The 24,861-nt window shown below is 37.1% G+C and overlaps 1 protein-coding gene across 1 annotated transcript in view; it reads right to left on the bottom strand.

Annotated features, from left to right (window-relative positions):
- The window catches only part of LOC122811479 (dual specificity protein phosphatase 8-like), an 80,646-nt gene extending 58,693 nt beyond the window's left edge, over window positions 1–21,953 (bottom strand). The window contains exon 1 of the mRNA XM_044083342.1: window positions 21,730–21,953. The gene's annotated coding sequence lies outside the window, so the exon portion shown is untranslated. The remainder of the gene's footprint in view (window positions 1–21,729) is intronic.
- Between the last annotated feature and the right edge of the window lie 2,908 nt (window positions 21,954–24,861).

Below are 24,861 nucleotides of genomic sequence, written 5' to 3'. Positions count from 1 at the left end.
CATAACCCTAGCCCTGCACCTTACCTTACAACAAAACATTCCATAACACTACCATTTTTCAGGGAAACTAAATCTTATGGTATTGATATGGTTTAGGGCTTTTTGTTCTAGTTTATTGCATTTTTAGTGTAAAGTGATGCCAGAAGTATTTTTGTACATTTTTTGTGATTAATTTAATGTTTGGTTTGGGTATATTTTGAGTTTTGCAGTTTGATGTGTCTATATTATGAAATGTCTGTCCTTTGCCGTCTATTTATATTTATACCGTGTCTGTCTGTATAGACAGAAATTAGACAGGTAGGTAGATATCTATTTATGGGTCTACTTTGTATTACCGAACTTCCGATTCACCGACACACAATTTACCGACCCCAAACAACCGAAAACACACAACACCGACAAACACCAACAACTCAAAAAACCGAACACCATTACACCGACACAAAAAACGTAAACTACACATTGCACACAATAACATATCCACTAACCTTAACCTAAACCCTAACCCTAACGTCCGACACTACCGCACACTTACCCAACCTGCACCCTAACCCTAACTCACTTAACCCACCCCTAAACCTCAACACCGTCACTATCGCACACTTACCCTACCTGCACCCTAACCCTAACTCACTTAACCCACCCTAAAACATTAAGCCCGTCACTATCGCACACTCACTCCACCCGCATACTAACCCTAACTCACTCAACCCTTCCCTACACTACACTACGTCACTATCACACACTTACCTTACCGGAACCCTAAGTCCGACACAACCGCACACTCACCTTTCCCACACCCTAACCTAAAATCCCTCACTATCGTACACTTACCTGTCTGCTCCCCAATCCTAAATCCGTCACTATCGCACACTTACCGGATCGCGCTCACACGTTGCCGTTGGTCTTTCGGCTGTCGGAATATCGCCTTTTCGATCACCTACCTGTTCGGTCGTTCCGTCTCGATCTTCTGGGTGTCGGTGAAGTGGCGGTTCAGTTATTCAAAGTAGACCCCTATTTATAGATAAAACGTTAGTGACTAGAAAAGATCCGGAATAGATTAGCACTGCTTTCTGAATAGCAGCCTGTCATGGGGAATGTGATTATGTAGAACATCTGACCCTGCGTAGCTGTGGAGTCCAGAGATACCAAGTGATTATGTTGTGAAAGATTTAGTATTCTTCAAAATCACTGGTTTCTGTACTGTACTGCAGTTGTATTGAAACTATACTTAGTCCCAGATCTGCAGTGAAAGAAGTAATTAGACCAGAGTGTTTCACAGAGAAAGCAGAATGTATATCCTTTTGCTTATTCCATTCCTTCCCTGTGGCATTTTTAATGGGACATTTGGGGATTAAAAGGGGGCATAACACCCTCTAATAAATGGAAATATCCAAGAAACCTACAAGAATCGGTCAGAATGTTACAGCAGAAATGGATCTCACATTATTTACTGCTGTAAAAAGCAGAGATGTATACAAACGCACTGGTGAGGTTGAGTGTTCTACACTCACATTTCATGAGGACAGCCTGTGTTATTTACCACAGTGGTAGTTAAATCCTCTCTAGTTCTATATCCACTTGTATTGATTTGCATAACTACTGTCTGAGCCAGTCACAGTGTATTAGTCTGTTGGCACCAACCATTCATGGCTATTACACTGGTGCTACCTGTGCAGTGTGGTCTACTCCTCACATCCGATTAATAGTGTTTAGATGCAATAAATTCACTTTTTGTTATAGTTTCATTCAGTTTTACTTTTACTTGATATGGTGCTAGTCAAGTCTACAATACTCTTTCTGCTTTACCTTTTATTGTGTTAACAAATGTACTCTCAGACTCTTTCTTCCTCTTGTTTTTAACAGTTTCTTTCCTTTTTCTAGTCTCTCTTCATTTCTATTTATTTTGTAGTATACTTTTTTTAAACCTAAGAACCACTACGTAGGTGTCCATTTTTCTTTTCTTGGGGTACATGGGAGCTTTTGTCTTGTCACCTAACTTGCCCAATTTATATGTATGATTGTATGCCTGTAATTATTTATGTATGTATATAAGCTAAATATTTTGTAGATGTATACTGAGGAAATCAAATTTAGAAATATAGGACAAACATTTTCAGTACTTCATAGTCATAACTTCCTATGCTGTTGTATTTCCTCTCTGTTCAGCCCACAGTGTAATGACACTGTTATTGGCATCACTCATTGTACCCCGCATGTTTTTTTTTTTTTAGTGAACATACACCAGGGAAACTTTACTGTGACTGCAGTACATTATATGTGTTCCCACATGTCTGTATAATGTCTGCTATATCTCCTCTTTACTTTAAGACGGAGTATGCATACCACATGCACACCTATATTTTTACTCTTGGCCCATTTTGTGATGTATGCAGGCAGTCTGATAGCTGCTTTCTTGAACTGACTACACTTTGTGCTAGACAGAGAAGGCATGCTGTTCTTCATGGTCAGCTTTCTTCAGGACCCTTGGAGTCTCCATTTTATTTTTCTTAACATCTTGTACCTGGGCAATTAAAATGATGTCTGCATTCATCTATATCTTAGATCACATGTATGGTACATTCACAGAGGGAGGGCAGGCCTCCAGACTGGGGACATAAAACATGACCTATGCAAAATGATCATATTAAATTTCCAACTAGAGTTAAATGAACTCTTAAACTGTAGGTGTTTAGGAGCTCTGCTTTGAGATGATAGGGTATAGCTGAATAAAAGTGGAAATGTAACTTATTTGCTTACCTTTTGCCATTTCTGGGGCAGAACCAAGTACCAAAGTCAACCCTCCCTCACCTGAGGCCTTTGTCTCTGAAGTTAAGATGAAAGCTTTAGCTGATTCTAATACCACTCACTCTCAAAGTACAATAATTCTGGGCAAACCAAAAATTATGGGGGGGATCAGGGTAATTTTCAGAAGGATAGGGAATCTGAAATCCAAGTGTATGTTATAATTTAATTACCTCAATCCTCAATGATTTGCCAGAAAAACTATTTTTACAAGGAACAGATTAACACATGAAGCAAAAATATGGGCATTATGTAGAATTCTGGTTAGTTGAAAGGTATGCTTTGAAACCATGCCTAAATAAAGCTTCGCATTTATCTGCAGAGCTAGACAGCACAGAATCCTATACACTAAAGGAAGAAATGTTTTATACATCTACCAGTAGAAACAGTGTAAGAAAGGTCTACTGCAACTTATCCATGTTACCTGAAGCTCAAACTGCTGCAGCTTTCTTTATGCAAATAGATAGTCAGACCATACCTCTCAACCTCTTAGAACACAACATCTGGACAAAGCCTAAAATGGGGGGGGGGACAAATAGGGACAGATTTTTAGATATTGCTCTTGCAAACTTAGAAAGTTGATAGAATAATAGGTTTTGCATTAGCATGAAGTTGAGAGGTATGAGTCAGACTACAGATTTTCAAACCTCATGTTGTAGTAGCAGAGTAAAATTAAAAATGCCATAGTAGTATTTTTTAATTTTGTTTTCTTACTAAGTCCTAAGGAAAGATTGTTTTGGCAAAATCCACCAGCTAGGAGCACAGTTTTAAGGAATATTAAAATGCCAGTGTGAAATGAAGGCATTTAATGACATACATTTCTGAAAAGGCTGTAAACTGGGAACTATGGCTCATTCAGCAAATTATTTTGTCTTATTATATTACTATACCTAGTTTGCAGAAAGCAGAAAAAATGCACACATACTGTGCATGGGCCTAAAGCTGTCTAGTCAGGGATCCTTTCTCTAATTTTATCAGATGAGACAGTGACCTTAATTAATCCTGAGTAAGTAATAGAAGGTCATCACTGACCTAAGCTGTTATAAATAGAAGTTTAAACCTCCTGCACTATCCATTCCACAGTTTAGGGAACTTCCTGCATTACGTAATCATGTAACGGATATTTAGTAGGGAATTAGAACACATACCTTTTGATAAAAGGTTCACAGCTTTACTGGGTTTGCTGGCATGGCAATTTATTTAGTAGATTTCTGAATTAATCTCAGTGTAAAAGTTTTTGCATATTATGCTTCCATCTAAAATAGTTATGGTAAAGAAGATTCACAATGCATTGCTTAGAACTCCTGTGGATTCACAGGGCAAACTAGTGCTTCTTATTGCAAGTATAGCAAACTACAAATAATGTAAAGTCAAAAAGGGTGTTACTGTTATGTGCCATACAAGTGGGAGATTATAACATTAAGCCAGCTTAGATTCAAGGATGGGCAACCAGTTTGTTTGTATCCCACATTTCAGTCTTTCTCTTCGTATGATAATGAGAGGAATTTGCAAGACTAACTGTTTCAGCAAATAGCTTGATGAATTTTCTTTCTGTATGAAATCTTTTTTTTTAATAGATAAATACAGATGGGGTTAACAGTAAACAAATTATTACTCCATTATTTCAAGCGAAAGAAAGGAGCAACAGAAGTGATAAATCTCAGAGCTGCAGTTTTTCAGATCACAAGCTCTTTTCAGTTAATTAAGTAGTAAGAATATATTATGTTGGAATTCTAGCTCTCTTCTGCTATGGAAGCACAAGACATAGCCAAGGTCTGTACTCACCAGAGAACAATTACTTTGTTACTGTATCACAGTACCTCTAGGATGCTTTACTGTGGTTGTGAAATGTGCCTTGCTTTTATTTTGGGGTATTTCCTAGGAATAATATCCAAGTCACACAAAAAGCTTGGACCAATACCAGACATCACCTCATGCATGGACGTCCCAGGTTCTTTCTCAAGATTGTTGGTATAGCTTCTGTTATGAAACCTGGCATCCTGAATGTTCAGATCATAAGGACTCATTCCATGAACCTTGCCAGCTGTCCATAACATTATACCTAATGTTACAACTCAAAACAAATGTTTTTGCAAAGAGCCCCCAGCAACCCCAACAGTGTTGAATGTATACATACCAACTCTGCAATAGCACAGCATTGGAAGATGGAGAAAATCCCCAAAATAATACACATCAGTCTTAGTTCATTTTTTCCACTCTTACAGGAGAGACCAAGTGATTTACATCACCTACCACACTGATGACATAGAAACCTATACCCTTCTCATCCACAAAAAGTATCAAGACAGGAGTTCCCACATGATTCAGTCATCTGACTGTCAAATACAAGGGGCTGCTGATTGATGCTATGAGGAGCATACATAAACATTGTGCAATGGATTCTTTATTAGAAGTCAGTTCATAAATACATCACAACACTAAAGGCAATGAGGGGCTGAAAAATCTACCAGTAAAACTTGTGTGTGACAGCAACAAAAGCCATTTTTGCTTTTTGAGGAAGAACTCCCCCAGACCACCACACCACTCTTACTTAAAAATTCTAACTCTGTGGTTGCCAACCAGGGGAAAAACAAAAGCACTCTACAAGGGTAAAAAAAGTAGCTGTATGTATTGTAATCTTACAGTACAGTAAATGTATGCAAGTATGCAAGCAAATTCTGGGACTATTCTCCTTGGAAAGTTCGGGATCTGGAATATTATGTCAAGCTGGTAAATTTTCACTGAGTGGTAAATCTCCCAGTGCACAGGAGGTCACTTATACATGATGGTGTTCAGGTAGATATGATCTGACCCTCAGAACTATCTCATGACAGCAGTATACATGCAATGACATCTCTGATGGGATGCATGCATGCATGCATGTTCCTATGCATATCAATCTCTCTGGTCATCAGCAACATCTTTCTGATGCAGTAACAGATTGTTGCACTGTTTCTCCTGCCACTGTAATTGTCAGGGTATACAGCAGATCCCTTCCAAAAGGAGACACTTGATTCAGCTACTTAATCAAACAATGGCCTGCCATCTGATGTGAGTCTATTACTTGAACCCTGATCACAAGAGTCAGAAAGAGAGAGAGAGATGTCCTACAGCTATAGCATAAGATTAGCTGAATACTTCCATGTTTACTAAGTGTGTTGTGTGTGTGTGTGTGTGTGTGTGTGTGTGTGTGTGTGTGTGCGCCTGTGTGCGTGTGTGTGTGTGTGTGTGTGTGTGTGTGTGTGTGTGTGTGTGTGTGTGTGTGTGTGTGTGTGTGTGTGTGTGTGTGTGTGTAAACACTTTAAGATATTATTTTCAGGTGGGCTGTTGTGCAAAGAATAATGGCCCAACATACTTTTAGCAAACTAGAAAATTAGAACTCTTGTGTCTTAAGTTGGTAAATCAAGAAAGTAGAATTACTGAGTCTGTTTTTGAAAATATAAGATAACATGAATAAATAGAACCACAAATATGTTTCCATAATTTCTATCATGTTTTGCATGTGGCATATTTTAAAAATACCATGGAGATTAATGTTTTTACATCTATAATATTTATTTTATTTGAACCAATAGAAATTAAGCCAGATCCTTTTTTTTAATATATAAAATATACAATACAATAACCCCAATTTTCACCTCCACTCTGTATCCACCAAATCAATATCTAAACTCCTTGGTAAACTTAAACCAACCACTCTAGCAGCTAAGCTGCCAGCAGACTTCCTTCAGATCTCAGCTGAAGCTACAGCCTATCCTGTCTCTATTCTCATAAACAGATCTCTTTCAGAATGCAAAGTCCCCACCTCATGGAAAACATCATATATAATTCCACTGCACAAAGGAAGCAAGTCCTTAGTGCTCACCAACTATCACCCAATAGCAATCCTGTCACCTTTATCCAAAATATTAGAAAGAGTTGTTCATACTCAACTAATACAGTACCTCCAGAATAACAACCTACTCTCCATATCCCAGCATGACTTTAGACCTTCCCATAGCTCCACGACAGCACTACTATCATTCACCAACATAGTTAACCACCACAGAAAAAGAGTCTATTTGTTTCTTCCATATTCTTAGACCTTTCAAAAGCCTTTGACCTGGTAAATCACAGTCTGCTTCTTGATACCCTATCCACCCTAAATATAAGTCCCTCCTCTATATCATGGTTCAACAGCTACTTATCTGTCTGTCAGCAAGCAGTCCTATGGCAGGACCAATTGTCCCCCCTGTTACCAGTAACCATAGAAGTCCCTCAAGGATCCATCCTTGGCCCATTGCTGTTCTCTCTATTTAAAAATCAGATCTCTTCATCCTCTCCCACTGCCTCAATAGTACAATATGCAGATGACACTACCCTCATATGTTCTACCCCTACCCTTAGTGAACTGTAAACCCTTACCCAAAATAACTTCACCCTAGCCAAAACTTGGTTCACTAACATCAAACTTTTTAATCATAAAAAAAAAAAAATAATAATTTTTTTCAGCCCTGGCAGAGCTCCTCTCCTAAATAATAATTTCACAATTAGCTCCAAAGAAAACATTCAAATCAGTCCAACCACCATACTAAACTGCTAGGCGTAGAAATAAACAATAACCTGAGGTTCGACATCCACATAGCACAAACCATTAAGAAAGTTAATAAAAAACTTGGTCTCCTCTACAGGAACAAACAGTTTATGACGAAACACACCAAAGTAACCATCGCGAGGACTCATCTTCTATCCACCCTCTTCTATGCCTCTCCCACCTTGAACAATCTAGACCAAACTGATCTAAATGAAATGGAATCTTGCTAAAACAAGATCGTCAAGTTTGCTACTGAAGCCTCATATAGGCCCCACCACTGTCTATCCCTTAAGCAACTCAACTGGCTTGAGTTGCCTCATATACTTCTACTCAATCAACTCTCTATAGCGCACAAACTCTACTACCTTCCTGAGATAACTCCAGCACTTTAGCACCTAATTCAGCCCTACTTTCCCTCTAGAGCCTTAAGATCTAGTAACCAAAACCTCATAACTGCCATCAAACATAAAAATGAAGCTGGTAAGTCCCTCTTTGCCAACACCATTGCCAAAACCTGGAACACACTACCAAGCCAAATAACTTCTACCACCTCCTTTAGTCAATTCAAAAAACTCCTGAAAACCCACTATCTAAGTAACTGACTATGCTCATGCCACTCACCAGGCTAATCCATACCAAGAGAATTTGCCAGGGTACATCTATATATAAACAGTTTCTCCCCTGAAAGCTTCCAAACCCGTATACATTTATCTTACAAAACTTATAACTGCAAAAGAAAAAAAAATGTACTTATGATTGTCTACTGTAAGAAATGTTATTCACAATCTAGCATGATGTCCTGTTGTGTGTATATATATGCTATATGTATGTTTGTTCATCACCAGCATGTTGTCCTGATGTGTATATATGCCATATGTATGTATGTTCATCACCAGCATGTTGTCCTGATGTGTATATATGCCATATGTATGTATGTTCTACTTCTTTTTACTCTCATGTAATGTATTGTATTGTGGAGCTTTTCTCCCCGGGCCTCCGCTGAAAATGGACCTGTGTCCAGTCGGACTTTCCCGGTAAACAAATGTAAAATAAAATAAATTAATTAAGTCAAGGACAGTATCATTTTACTGCTGACTTTTTCTTCAGACACAGCTACCTTCCCTGAAGCTCAGCTCCATTATCCATGTTGTCTTTTTTCATGCCTACACAGGGATGGATGTTATGATGCCTCTGGGTAATGCAAAAAACAGTAGTCTGTCTCAGTCATTTCTTCCTAAAAATGTAGATTATTATTAGCATATATTCAAATTATTGTGTGATTTCTGGAGCTCCTCTGTCTGTACCTGTCTGAGGTAAGACTCCACCCAAAAGTATGCTGTCCAGTGATAGAAATTAATTAAATGTATGCATACATGTAGGATTTCTGCAGAAGTGACAGAGTATGCTGACTAGCACCTGCCATCCATCCCAATGGTGAAAATCTTGGAAAACCTTTTACAAGGAAGATCTATTAGGCAAAGATGTAGACTTCAGTGCAGGTCAAAATGGATTTGTTGCATTTAAAAATAATCCTTATGTAAATTGTTTCACAAGTGAAAATATTTTAAAGAAATGATTCTTGAAAACACACACACTAGATGTTCTCAGTTCTTAACACCTGGCATTACTATTCTGTGTTTTTACGCACAAGGTAAAGCTGTTACCTAAAGAGCATTAGGACTGCAGCAGGACAACTGCATGTGCTTTGTCGTGCAATACAAAGCTTAACTGTGTGCTTTGCACTGCCTGCAAGGGAGAAATAGAACATTTTGCTTAAAGCAGATTTTTTAATCTATAAAGCCCTATGTAATTTGAGACAAAGCTAATTTACTGTACTCCTATATCTTCCGCATAATCTTTGCAAACTGTATTGCCCTGAAGTAAACCATCTGATGGTCTCAGTCAAAGATAAACTTTTAGCAAGTGAGACTTGGAAACAGCTGGCTCACTTGTGCGATTCTTACTTCCTGGAACTTAAAGAGAGGGAACTTTAATGTATGTCTTAAAAAAGCTTGTAAATATATCTATTTCAGCAAGTTTGGCAGAAAGCTCTAGAAAGCTGTAGCATAACTGTTGATCTTTTTATATTTCACTTCTGCATGCCTAAAATGCTTATGTAACAAACATAATACTACTGTCTTGTGACGTGAATAAATTATGAATATATCATCGTGTGTAATATTTTTAAGGAATAGTTTCTTACACTGCACTCTGTAAGAACATAGAAAGCATTCTTGTAAAAACCTTAGTTTAAAGTAATTCTGATAATGAATACCTCAAATGGTGGTAGCTTAGATAAATGTCAACAACCCCATGGCTCTTATTAAAAAGATGCTGGGAATTTCTGGGACTCCTGAGTATAAATACTACCCCATGTCTCCTCTGAAAAACAGGCCAAAGGCTTACTGGGAACAACCTGATACACGTGAATCAAATAAATAAATAACCCCAAAATCATAAAGCATTTCCTGCAGAAGTGCATAGTAAACTTTTTCATTTTAGCCTTATTTATTGTCAGAATAGTATTTTTAAATACTTTTTATTATATTTTCTTGTAAAAGAAAAAAATTATAGCTAGAATGTTTTTTGTTTTATTTTGAATTTGTTAACTGAGGTTGAGCACTGATCCCATTGGACCTATTTCAATCTCAGCCCAGGGAAACCACAATAGATACAGGACATTGTATACAGAGGGAATAACAAAATGCAATATATACATATATTATGTAGAAAGCAAACATCATATATGGCTTGAGGGAATGTAGGCAATAGTTAAATGACAATATACTGTATATACACCCAAAATCACATCTATAATATCCACTGGAATTTCACATACCATTTTCAGAAGCAAAATACATACTGTGTTATTTACCCACACTATATTTTGTACACCTGATTAATATTTATAACTGAAAACTGTCTAGAGGGATCTTATTTCCGGTCAGAAAGCTTTACCCACAACAGCAGGAGAAATTGAAAGCTTGTTACATAGAGTTTGACTCTTATACTGCCCCCTTCTCTTTATCACTAGGCCACAAGCTAGTGACAGTGGAAGCCAAACAATTACATTTAACTGTTAACTACAAGCTTATGTGTTTTTTGTGAACATAGCATTTCCCAGATATAGACTGTCTTGCTAATGACCAGCTTCCCAACAATGAGTAATTCTCATTAAAGCTTTATATAACAAAGTTCTGTCAGAGACAATTCAGAATGAGAAAGTGACTCATCCCTGATGCTTGAGGCCTGAGAAATTAGGGGACTCCTCAGACAGCTATACCATTAGGATTGTTTTTTCATGTTCTATCTGAAAAAAAGTAGGTCCTACTACTTTATGGTCCATTTTAATCATACTTGGCTTCCCCTCCTCATTCTTTCTTAGGATTTATATTTATTTCTGTATTTGCTTATTCTTTCTTTCTTTCTCTTTCTTTCTTTCGAGTAGGAGGCTAGTCGAAGGACTCTTTACAACCTTGACTCAAGTGGGACGACAAACAGCCCAGTTGTGAATGATATCGCATGAATAATCTCACATTAAACATTTTCAATGACTATCATTCTGAAACATCACATAAAATTCAACAACTGATATACTGTCACTCAGACAGAGACAAGAGCTATTTGGCACAGGCTAGACCAATTCACATAAAGAAGCCAGGAGACCATTATTTGATATAGGTATGAACATTCGCAATAAGAAACGGTTCCATTTAACAACAGAAGCAAACAAAAAATGGCATCGATTAACGATAAAGAAGCTGCTGCAGTATCATTAATGTACATCATTTAGTAACACCGTCGACCATTTTGATTACCTAGGCAGATGCTTATGTAGATTTTTCATAAATTAGAACTGGCATTTGTGACTTAAGCATTACACTAAAGTACAGTACAGCTTTTTACACAGAAATGAGTTTTAGTCTATAAACAATAAATATGATGAATGGTATCTACTTCTACTGCAGTTTCTATGTAGAACAGAGTACCTCTGTTTGGCAAAAATATACTTGTATTTTAAATGTGGAACACTTCAACTAGATATATAAATATCCCCAAATGAAGAGCTGCTCTCATTTTATACAGCTGGACAGAGAATGCCTGCCTTAATTTTGCTGAGTATTGCATTCACTTATTCTGTTTATAAAGCCTATGGTTTAACAAAAAGCTTGAACTTATCTGTGTTGTGCACTGAGATGTCTTTTGTCCCTTCATTTGTGGAACTACTTTTTCCATCTGGTAAAATACCGAATAGAGGTTCTTTCTACAGCATTATCATTGTACAACGTGGATGACAGAACACCATAAAATAAAAAAAAATGTATAACCAGGAAATAAAAACTTGGTATAAAGATGAACAGCTATAAGATTGTTCCATTATGCATTAGTCATTTCGGTGTACTGGCTAGTTAAGAGTCAGTTGAGTAAATATTACCAACTTCATGTAGCAGAAATGCTATTTCATCTGCTTTGTTTACTCGGCATAACCCATAGCTGCGTAAATATTGCATGTAAATCATAAATGTGGTATCTTTTTAGGGAACTAGATTCTGACAGAAAATATAATCCTGAACAGCTACACTACCTAGTTTACAGTAGTTACTTAAAAGAAGGAAGTTACCTGCACTGCTGATTGCCCAGAGTGACAGACTGGACACATCCAAAAAAAATAAACTTATCTGAAGTCTTCTTGTGTGCTCTAAAACAGATTATATGCAGTATCCAGTGTCCCACAAACACTGACAGACAAAGCAATTCCAATAAGTCAGATTACATGGAGTGCTTTAAACACCTACAAAAGGAAGAATTTACCATGGTATCCAGTGGGCAGAGACAGACAGAATAAACATGGCAGATTAGATGGATTACACCATATGGTGGCAGGAAGAGGATTTAAGGCATTATGATTGTCGAGTAGCGGCCACCAGAAGAGCAAATGCAGACTAAAACATTCTAGAGAGTGGGAATTTTAACACTAGTCACTTCACAAGGAATTTCACTTTGTGATCTCTCAGTAGAAATGTCCTCATTCCCCTCATTTCATCTTGCAGTTCACCTCAGTGTGATGACTGCTTCCTTATGGTGTCCTTACTTTAACTGCTTTTTACTTGTATTAATTTTGATTTTCTTTCAGTAAACAACCAACATGATACCTGTTGTGAGTGAGGGATTTAACACTTTCTGAGCAATCAGAAAACATAATTTGCTCAAATTTGCTTAGAACATGACACAAAATGAGATGAAGTGTAGCAATTCTCAAAATAATGTTTAGTCAGTGCAGTTTTAGCAATTATAGGCACTATGGCTGGTCACATTTCTGTCCATTTTTGGCATACAATAGTATCAAAGCACAATTAAAGCCATAAGGCTCCATAAATTCATCTGGTTTTAAGGGACCCTATCAGCTATTACTCAGTTAGTGAAGTCTAGCTGTATGCAGAAGGTGTATGTCCAGTACTGATTTGCATTTATCTTTCTGAGTATAATCTGCCATATGAGGATTATAATTATCTATATATTGACATCATTAGTTCTTTACAGATAATTTGGAAAGGAAACAGATCTTCATCTGTCATGAAAAAGACCACACACTGCATAGAGTAACTTGTAAGTGATTTAGGTTATTATCCACTGAGCACTGTCTGTGACACAAAGGCAGACACATCAGCTGTAGCAGACAAGTGGAAGGGTACAAGATGACCAAAGGGACACTGATGAAGGAAACAGTGGCTCCACCCCAAGAAAGAGATTATGGTCCATACCAGGACTATAGCCAGACTTGTCATCTACTGCTTCGACCTTGTTCTAACCCTGCACGTCTTAATGTTAACAAGGGTCTTTACTATAACATCAGCAATAGCTGTGAAGTGTAATTATTATTATTATATTTATTATTACTATGATTAGGCAGATTTGTTAGTAAGGCAGTATTTATTTTGGTGCATAGCATTGTTTATGTATATGCTAGTGCACCAAATTCGTCCAGAACCACTTTTTCCCATTTTTGCATATGGGGTAGAGGGATCTTACATCAGCAGTGATAATCGTCTGGAATCAGTGTTTACACTGCTGGGTGGCTAGCTCTGCCGTGGTTATTTCATACCACATACATATACTCAAACCTACTGCTAATTTAAAGTCTCTGATTCACCTAGTACATGTCATTGGAATGTGGGAGGAAACTAGAATACCCAATAAACCCACAAAAACATAGGGAGGACATGCAGACTCTGTAAAGAAGGTACCCTAGCTAAGAATAGAACCAGAAACTCTCTTACTGTGAGCTGACAGCTATACCTGAAGCCAGTGTGCCACATTACTTGTTGCAAATAATTGTGTGCATTTATTTTACTTGTAGTATGTATCTTGCTCACAATGGGGTAGTGGGCTGGTCCAAGGGGACCCATTTCAGCCACAGCCGACTATACACTGTCCTAAAAGTTCTTTCCCTGTCTTTTATGTTTCATTCCCTTTCTGTCTTCTTTTTGATACACAGCAGCTTGCTATCTGTTGGATGTTAAACTGTTCATGTATGCAGAGACCTTCTCTTACTTCACATGAATAACTCGACTATATAAATAAATAAATAAAACTGATACAAGGATATTTGCTGGCAGCATTTTATTTCACAATTTCAACAATTTTATACATATACCCACGGTGGTGGCGCTGCGGTAGCATTGTCGCCTCACAGTAAGACGCTGTCCGGTTCGATTCTCAGCTAGAGCGTCTTCTGCGTGGAGACATGTGTGAATGGGCGTACCTTCGTTGAAGGTTGTGCATCAGGGCTGGTAACTCAGCACGTAAAAATCAACTACCAATCATTAGCGGACCGGAGTTCCGCTGTGGCGACCCCTAACCGGGAAAAGCCGAAAGACACAACAACAACAATTTTATATATGTCCATTTATGTTGTGTACAGTACAGTAACTATATGGATTAAACAAATTGTGGATTTATTTCACTGGCTATCCTCATGTCAAATGAATTAGCATAACCATACCCTAAGTATCAAAATAGCTTTTTTCTTGCATGTATAATTATTTGCACAAAGCAGTGTCACAGATGTGTTTTCCAGGCGGCTTATGTGATTATTTTAGTTATCACTTGTAAAAAAATTCAGTTAAATGTCTTTGTTTAGAAATAAACAACATTATCCAAAAATGTTCCAGTTACACTGTTCTAAGTCTTCTTTACATAGTTGCACATGCACTAAAATGTACGCACACGTGAGTACATGAGTAAGGGTAGTACTGATGGCCCTAACACTAAGTGACCACAAAAAGTGTACGCTCTGTACATTCAGATTTCAGTTACTGGCCCAGTATACTTATATTTTTTCTTGCTAAGCTTGGCCTTTTTTCCCCCCTGAAAATCCTTTATATCACAGCTCCTCCCTGACAAAAATCATATGCATAGTTATTGTATTTTAGTCTATTGAACATGCAATTCTGTGTTCAATGTAGTTGAAAATGTTTTAAGAACTGAATGAGAATGTTTAGAGCTTTGATAATGATACTTTTGCAGTGGTGGTGCTGCAGTAGCTTTGTCGCCCCACAGTTAGACGTTGCCCGTTCGATTCTCAGTCAGAGCGTCTTCTGTGTGGCAACGTGTATGAACGGACGTTCCTTCGTTGAAGGTTGTGCGTTAGGCCCGGCAAGCCAGCACGTAAAACTCTACTGCCAATCATTAGCAGACCGGAGTTCTGCTGTGGCGACCCCTAACCGGGAAAAGCCGAAAGACACAAACAGAGCTTTGATAATGATGGCTACAGAATGCTGGCCCGTTTTTTTTTTTTTTTTTTTTTTTTTATTAAGTGGAGGTTACTGTACTTTTTAGATTTAGTTTACAAAGCTTTTCTCTGAATGGGAGTACCATGTCTCCTAATGTCAGAAAAGTCTGGAATCTATCACTACGTCAGTGTTCAGACTCATGTTCCAGCACAAATACAACAGTACAGAAAGAAAAAGGATACTATGCTGAGGCACTCTCTGTAGGACATGATATGTTGAGGTCATACTTCTGTGAGGTGATGGAGGTTTAGTAACTGCTAAAGGCCATGAACATCTTGTTGACGAATACCAAGGGGGTTTTCCTAGTGTCCTAGTCAAATTCCCCCTAGTTAGTGCAAATATTAGCTCTTGGGTCTCTCCTTAAAAAGGACATTGGTGTTATAGACCTTGAGCAGGATTTCTGAAATGGTGAAATCAGCCTATCTGTGGAGGCCAGGACCATTATGAGAGAAAGATGAAGCAAGTCAGAAAGTGTGCACCACCTTAATAAAGGGTGCTAACTTTAAACCTAATGCTGCCCCTTCCCCCAATCCAAACTCTACACATTAATGTCATTAAAACCTTCCTGTAACACTGCCACTACACAAGACAAACTCGTATACACAAACATACATGAACAACACTACATCTATCCACAACCTAATCCTTACCCTTACCATAAAATACACAAACTCACATACAAACACACAACACCCATCCTTCACACATCACCAGCCCTAACCCCAACTCACATATACACACACACACACACACACACACACACACACACACACACACACACTCTCACCCCCAACCCTATAAGACTTCCAACTATCAGCTAGCATCCTAGACTTCTCCCTCCCTGCCCCAGCTCACAAGCCCAATTTGTCTCAGTAATGGGGTACTGGGGTAACCAACAAGGAGGAAGGAACAAAATCTGAGGAGTGGAGACCTTAATCTTAATGTACTAAAGGGTAAGGAAATGATAATGGCCACACACATGTAGTGTAGCATGATCCACCACAGACGCCCTATAATTTTGCCCTACTCCTGTCTCCCTGTTACGCCCTGCAGATACACGATACAACAAGTCAAAAAGAAGATGAGCAAATTGTCCTGTTCAGGACTCAGAATAGAGCATATAGTGCTCCTTTGTAGAAATGATCTTGAAATTATCTTGTATTCAAGATCATTCTATTTGTCAGACTATGTTTGAGCTGACACTAAGTACTATTACCCTCACCAACAAAATGTGGACCAGTATTGATAATTCATCCCCATCCCCCTGAACAACTTTTTCAACACCTGCTTCTCATACCTGGGTGAACAGGACACTATTTAGGATGAAAACATCTATATCACAGCAATATTTACCACAGTTCATTTTTTGCAGATAAATTTTTAGAAAAATATATATTCGGGTTTGTTACTATGTTTCACAAAATCACTAAACATATACAATATTTGCCAGTTCCTTTTATTTACTGACTAAATTGTCCTATAATGCTTTACAGATCATCAGCTTGAAAAAAAAAAAATTGTTAACCAGTTAATCCTACTGGACACAAAGTTCCTTGAAGAGCAACCTAGCAGCAATTTCTGGTTAACTGACTTGTTCAGAGTCACAAAGCAGTAGAAGATCTATGCAACACTTTATGATGCTGCTAGCAGGAATGCATAATCTCTTTATAAAACTCTGATAATGTTCCACGTGTTTAGAACTATAAATCAAATCCCCTAAAGAAACCAAAATAGTACAGCAGTAAGTTTTTATGTATGATGTCCTACCTGCTATATTTCTATATTTTCAAACTATCTCAAAGACAAAAATTTGTGAAGACTTAATGAATTAAACTGAGATCAGTGTCTGTATATACTTTCGCAATTCAAGACTGTCTGTTCTCTTCCCACATACAACATACAAAAACATGCTCGGGCACGTGCTCAAGAATAACACAGACACACACACTGGGACCTGATTAGCATTATTTCTGTTTCTTTAGAAGCCATTATGTTTTAAACATTTTGCAGTTTCCCACTGCATGAGACCTGAAAACAGATTACCTTCCATACGTCTCAACATCTTAAAGCAAGAAATCTGGACAAAACCATTAATAAAAGTGGGACAAAGGCCCCAAAATAGGGACATTTTTAAATAGTGCTCTTACAAACAGAAAGTTGGTAGAATAACAGGTTTTGCATTAACATGAATTTTCTGAGGGGTATGAAGTCTGAAACTCAAATATCTGTCATTATTTTCTAACTTCAGTCTTTAATAATTTTATTTATTTATTTATTTTATTTTACATTTGTTAACCGGGCTAGTCTAGATGGATATATGTCCATTTTCAGTACAGGCCCAGGGAGATAAGCTCTAAAGTTAAAATGAATTTACATTAAAGAAATACATGAAAATAACAGAGTAAAAGAAAACATTATAACTGGTGGCATAGTTATAAAGTGTAAAAATGCAGTAAGTAGAACATAAATGGTAAAATATTGTTACAAAAATATTGCTCCAAGTGACATTCTTGGAGAATACTAGCATAATGTACAGTAACTGAGGATAAAGGAAAGTAAGAAGAAAATAGCAGTTATGTAAGTACATCTAGTGGTATAACGTGGAAAGAATATATATAAAAAACACACTTTTTAATATATATAGATAGTAAGAAGGAGACATAGATCAGTGGATGTAAATATGAAGTAGATTTAGGGTTCTAAAGGTCTAGAATTTAGTCAGGTGTCAAGAGCTAGAGTTAGTCAGGATTAGTACAGGGGCACAGCCATTGTGATTTGAGGTAGAGCTTAAGTTTCTTTTTAAAGAGAGATTTTGAGGGAATAGTAGAAAGTTCAGAGGGAAGGAGGTTCCAGTGTTTTCCAACAGTGTTAGAGAAAAGGGAATCTCCAGCCTTGTTTGCTTTGTCAATATTTACAAGAAGTTTGTGTGCGGATCTTAGGGACTTTAGGTTATGGTAGGGGTAAATAAGAGTAGATAGTATAGGTGTTTGTCAGATTGATATAGAATTTGATGGGCTATGGCTAGTTGATTAATTTTTAGTTGCTACTTAATTTGCTACTAATTTGCCAGAAAAAACACAATTTTATGAAAAATGGACCAAAAATCTCAGGCAAAAATCTGGAGATTCCGTGAAAATCTGTACAGATGAGAGGTATGTTACCTTTATACCAGAATGTGCATTTCCAAATATTCACATATAGTGCAGAATCTGAAAGGAATATGTTGGCTAGAGTAATTGCTTAACCACCACAGTTCTGCTTGCTAAAGCTGCTGATAAATCCTTCGCTTACTGACTTTTCTTTCTCATGAGTACTTACTGCATTTATTTTTAGCCATATAAATATATACGCTAAAAAAAGTGTGTATATATATATATATATATATGTATGAGTATATTACAAATAAGCACACCACTACTATGTTGTGAAACATCACATTGATCAAATTAAATAGACAGAATAATGTTTAATCTAAAACACCAAAATATCACAAAAACAAGTGTTTTTGTAGAGATGAAAGCCCCTTGTAACTCTCACATGGGGGACTTTGTCCCCTACAGCACACCACTACACACACACACACACACACACACATATATATATATATATATATATATATATATATATATATATATGTGTGTGTGTTTGTGTGTGTGTGTGTATCTATCTATACATATATATATATATATATATATATATATATATGTGTGTGTGTGTGTGTGTGTATATATCTATATATATATATATATATATATATATATATATATATATATATATAGACCATATAAGACAGGGGAGCTTGCACTAGAATCCATATAAAGAAAGCATAGAAAAACTTGATCTGCATAGTCTTATACAGCTGTGGCTGGAAAAAGCCATAGTAAGAGTAAAAAAAAAAAGAAAACCTGTAGGAGAACAAAGGGATGCTCTTTTAAGATATAACATCGACAGCTCATGGAAATATATAAGCATTCCTGTGTTTTAAAGAAAGACTAGTGGATGACAGCTGTAATAGCATTCTGGGGGAAGTGTTTGGAAAAGTAGTGAAAGAATTTTAAGAATAAATAAGACAGGCATGAAAACTATTCTTATGTGAGGTGATAGAAAAGTTATAGGTTAAGTAGAAATCTGTATTTTATAAAAACACTGTACCCATTTGTTAACCAGGTAGACCTTCTGGGCACGCTCACTTTTCAGGGGTGACACAGAAGCAATGTCTGACTAAGTGAGTTGCTCAAGGTAACACAATAAGCAAATGAGGGCTGAAGGAATCAAACCCGTCTCTCAGAAATTCCACCTCATAGCCTTAAACCACCTGAATAAAAGCACTGACATTGATGAATTAGGTGGTCCAAGAAGGCATTATCCACACCAAAACCTACACTTCTAGGTTTCTGTTACAGACAGGTACTCCTCACATAACTTAAAATTGCCTGTTTTCTAAACATGCACACTTGCACACCAAAATAACATCTTAGTGTTTGCCCTCTTGCCTAAGAATAGCTCAGTATAAATGCTGGCACATTTTCATTTCTCAGAGATTTGTTTGGTTTATACTAATCAAGATATGTAGAGATGACTTTGTGGAAAAAAGTGCAGGAATTCTGACTTATGGAAAAAAACCTTGCTGGCTCTAAACAACTACACGTTATTAACCTAAACACAGATTATGTTTAGAGATAGAAACTCTTCATCTCAGTTAAGAGATTAAGAAACCATTACCAAGTTGCAAAGTTAAGGATTTCTTTTCTACTATTAGTACAAAGAAATATGGGTACTTGTTCCTACTTAAAACAAATATGAATAAACTCAGTTCCTGTGCATTTCTGATGTTTTTTACATCTGGATATAAGCATTATGCAGTAAATATTTTTTCAGATGCATTTAGAAGGATAAGTTAATAAAATTCTTATAATATGCCATGAGTAGAGACAAACTGCAGTACATCTCAATTTTATGTGAAAGACACCAATGAACAATGAGGCAGAAAAAACAGTGCAACACCACTCTAGTATGTGATTCAGGCTGCAAGATAACATGCAATGCCAAAGGAGTGTACCCATTTAGATAACTGCACATTGCAACTGTAATAAACACAAGTGAGGACAGTGCAATTAATGAAAAGTTCCTGGGCCAGATTCAATAAAGCCTACGCGAAGTGTACACAATATGTATTCAGTAACATTTTTATCACATTTTTTGAGCTTTCTAGTCACACAGAAAGATTACAGTAAGTGTACATGTAATCTACACTTTATGGTAACCTTTATGAATCCCTGTCAGTATTTAAAGCTGCAAGAATTTCAGTAGGAAAACTAAAATTAGGAGAAATGTGTGAGTTATGTTTTTATTGTCTTTTCACTCAGAACAGTGTGCACTTAGTGTAGGGTTCATTGAATCCCAGGGTCTGTATTTGGCATTGGGCTTCTACATTCAGACATATATAAAACAAAGATAAAAACAAGGCTGCTTTTTTCAGTTTGCTTCTAAGAATTTCATATATCTGATGGAGGAAAAAACTGAGCATATTTAACCTGACAGAAAAACGTACCAGTTTAGCCTGATTGCATGGGTTAAGTGAGAAGCTCTATTCAGTAATGAAGTAGTTGATGGCATACTTCTTATAGTCAGTGGTCTCATTTTAAGGGCATGCATGGTAATAAAATTGCTACCTATGCTCCCCACTTTTCATATGGAGCAAATACTTGAAAGGACCACAATAAAGAAAAGCATTTAAAAATATAATTGCACTTTCAAGTCAAAGCAGTATTCTCAAACAGAATTTGGTATATGCTTATCATTAAAAAACAATGTTGTTTAGAATCAAAGGCCACAAATAAAATGCATAAAATAAAACAATGCCAAGAAACTGCTCATAATAAAGTTTTACAAGTGTCATATATTTAAGTGCAAACAATATAATACAAAAATGACAGATTTTTCACTGACTACAGCAAGAAAATTAATTTGTTGTAAATACAATGCAACTGGCTAAAGGTCAGTCGGAGGTTTATATCAGTTTTGCATTCTGTTTGCCTTCAGTATGTTTGTCAGTTACACCAATGAAGTCAAAACTACCCCTACTTGCACTTTTAGAAACAGAAATAGACCGTGCTAAAACAAGCCCTTGCAGCTGCAACAGCGACCTAAGCAATGCACAGTCATGCCTCATTTTCCCTTTTTAAAAACCTACTCCCTCACTCATTGACAACGCTCTGCATATTCTTCCACATGGGTCACTCATTTCTGAAATATCTGACAAAGTAAAATTCGAGTGACTAACCTAGCTCAAAAGTTCATATATATTAAATGTCATAGTGATGCCTGCTTTGTTCCAAGTATTTTCAGTTATGGAGCACTTTCTCTTTGTATTAGAAATAATATGTTGTAGGCTATACAGTTTTATTATTCTCATTAAAGAGCTGTTCTTCTATATTTGGTTTGTCACGAAGTATACTACCCGTCTGTCATAGCCTTGTCTTGTTCATTTTATAAATAAATCTATTCTGGCAGGAACCCGACAAGACAAACTGAATTCACATTTGTCACTCTACTTACCTTTACAGACTAAGGTAGGATCTGCAATAAATGATTTCTGTTTTTTCTCCTTTTGAAGTAATGACACATAGGTAATCAGCTCTTTAATAAAAAAAAAAAAAAAAAAAAGAAAAGAAACCTGCCCTGGTTCTATGGCATTATATTTGTTTTTTTATAATGGCAGCTCTTGCAGTGAAGCTGGGATGTTCTGATCAGACCAAAGGTGTTCTCCTGTACTATATTGTTATGATGAGTGGAGCCAGCAGAGAAGGATGAGGTAATTGGGGGGGGGTTGTTAAAAATAACTCAGGTTGATGTCATCTCTGGCCAATCAAATTGCACTTCTCTTTCAGCTGTGATGTCACCTCTTAGACTGATTAGAACAAGAGCTGAGCTCTCCACAGATTTTTCCACAGGGTGCACAGCATTAACCCTTTGTACTGTCACCTAGCTCGAAGCCATGGTACAGAAACAATGGCTTCGGCAGGTGGAATGAAAACAAACGTGTGACTGAATTATAAAACTTCTGTATCCCTCCTCCCACACCCTTGTGATTGTGAAAAGATAGCAAATGCCTGTGCATGCCTGTTCCTTGCACTATTTATAAATACATGACTGCATTTACATTTGTGCAGTACTGCAAAGAAGGATCTTTTACTACCTGCTGTAGAAAATAGTTATGTAAAATCCAGTATGATGGTCTTTAGGGATCAGTGATTCTGCAAAGTGTAACTATTCTTCATAATTACAGAATGCAACTTTTCTTGGTATAGTAATAACTAATTCGCCCTCTGCCTGTATGTCTTTCTCTCTCTCTTTCACACACACACACACACACACACACACACACACACACACACACACACACACACACACACACACACACACACACACACACAAATGTTGTCTTTTTTGTCTGAATTGTCAAAATATAGTTTTCATGTTAACCCAAAGAGTGAGTCAGACAGGTAGCCTACTGCTAACCAAATAGCATGAAATAATAAACACGTACTCACAAATCACCTCACCTTTCAATTATCTCCTTAACTGTGCAACAGAGTTTACCTGTGTGTATTTGTGTTTGTGTGTGTGTGTAGCATTATCTATGCATATAGTCTCACATTTTTTTGTAATCCTTCCTCTTTCTGTCATTATTCATCTATAACTGAGGTATTTCCATTTTGTAGGTTTGTTTTTTGAGTGGCAGATTTCAGCAACATACCTCTCAACCTCTTAGTGCAAGAAATCTGGACAAAGCCTTAAACAATGGAGGAACAAATGCCCAAAAATATAGACAGATTTTAAATATTTCTCTTATTAACTCAGAAAGTTGCTAGAACAACAGGTTTTGTTAGTATGCAGTTTCTTTAGGATATAGTCTGAAACTCAAATCTATGCCATTATGTAGTGACTTCAGTCCTCAGTGGTTTGCCAGAAAACTATAAATTTGATGAGGAATAGACCAAAACTATGAGACAAAAATCTGGACAATCTGGAAAGTTGAGAGGTATGCACACAGTAAAATCAGACTTGAGATATATGCAAACAAATGAACAGTCCCACCTTTCTTGCTTAACTTGTTGGGGTTGTATTCAGATTATTACATGTCACACTTTATTTTGTGAAAGCCATAGTAAAGTCACAGCTGAAAGGTTCTTGTACAGAACCTATGGGTGTTTTATAAATGATTTGATGGAATCAGAAAATGCATTTCTTGCCTAATTCAGAACCTTACAGAACTCATTCAAAAATAAGTAATTTCCAAACTTGAAAGTGAAATATGTAGAAATGGGTGAAGTACAGACATGCATCCTAATCAGGAGGGCTCACAGCACCCTGGGGTTTATCAGAACATCCATTGCTTCCTACTTAGGATATGTTATAGCACCTGGTAAGATTAGTGAAGATGTGTCCATCAGACAGCCATTGATCTTTAACTCATAGCTGCTGCCTTCATGCTTATAATTATAGCTCGGTTATTTTGCATGCAGTAGCCTGGCTAAATTGAGGTTGGGGAGAGCAGTATCAGTGTTTGGGGCTCTCCCTGCCATAACCCTTTCCTTTCTACTTCTATTATTATCTAAGACATCATTAAAGTGGTGCGCATGAAACAGAATTATCAGAAATACTTACATGGCTTCTTTTTTTGCTGTTGTATGCATCTTTAGCACAGGATGTTTAATGCCTTCTGCATTTTTAAACTAGACAGCTGATATTTGTGGCTCAAGTGAATCATTAATACTAAACTAAACCGCATCCTCTTGAACACCTACATCAGCAACTGCCACCATCCTTTCTGGCCCACTCTTCTTCTCACATCCTTTTTTGCCTTGTTCTTTACTTCCTCTCATGTTCAGTACTGAATTAGTGAACATTTTACCTTGCCCTGCATAGAACACCATCTTGCGTATCTAAGCAACAATGACAGTTTAGACTGTAGTATGCCCTGCTTTTAAAAACAGTTGTGCAAATGGACTGATTGAATAGATAAATGAAATCATTTTAGCAGCGATAAACTACAACTGTCACTACAAAAATATTAAATTAATTGACAACTAGCCAACTGAACTTCCAACCATTATGAGGCTTGTGACAAATTTAAAATAGCAGCTGTTAAAATCTACATACCATTCCTATTTCCTGCATGTATGTATTTTCATATATCTTGTGCATTTGTCTAAAAAAGGAACAGGCCTTTAAAACAAGTCTATATTAGAACATTGAGGTTGCGAACCTTCGAATGTTCTAATATCAAACCCTATGCAGCGAAAGCTTAAAATATCGAAGCAACAGAAAAACAAATTTTTTCCGAGGGAAAGAATTCGGTTGCCCATTTCTGTTGCTTCGGTATTTTCAGGACTGTGGTGGAAAGTTACGGGTCGGGTTCAGGTAAGTGTGCAATTGTGTGGATGTGAGGGTTAGGGCGGGTTAGGTGAGTTAGGGTTAGGGCGTGGGTTAGGTATGTGTGCTTTTGTGTGGATGTGAGAGTTAGGGTGGGTTAGGTGAGTTAGGGTTATGGAGTGAGTGAGGTGAGTGTGCGATAGTGACAGACCTTAGGGTTAGGGTTTGGGTTAAGGTAAGTGGATAGTTAGTGGTGTGTCTATAGTTTAGTGTAGGGTTAGGTGTAAGATTTTAGGTGTATATGTGTGGATT

This window comes from Protopterus annectens, chromosome 9.part0, assembly GCF_019279795.1.
Source record: "Protopterus annectens isolate FY-2018-M chromosome 9.part0, PAN1.0, whole genome shotgun sequence".
NCBI lineage: Eukaryota > Metazoa > Chordata > Ceratodontiformes > Protopteridae > Protopterus > Protopterus annectens.
The sequence above is the reverse complement of the archived record's forward strand: the minus strand, read 5'-3'. Positions and strand labels throughout refer to the sequence as shown.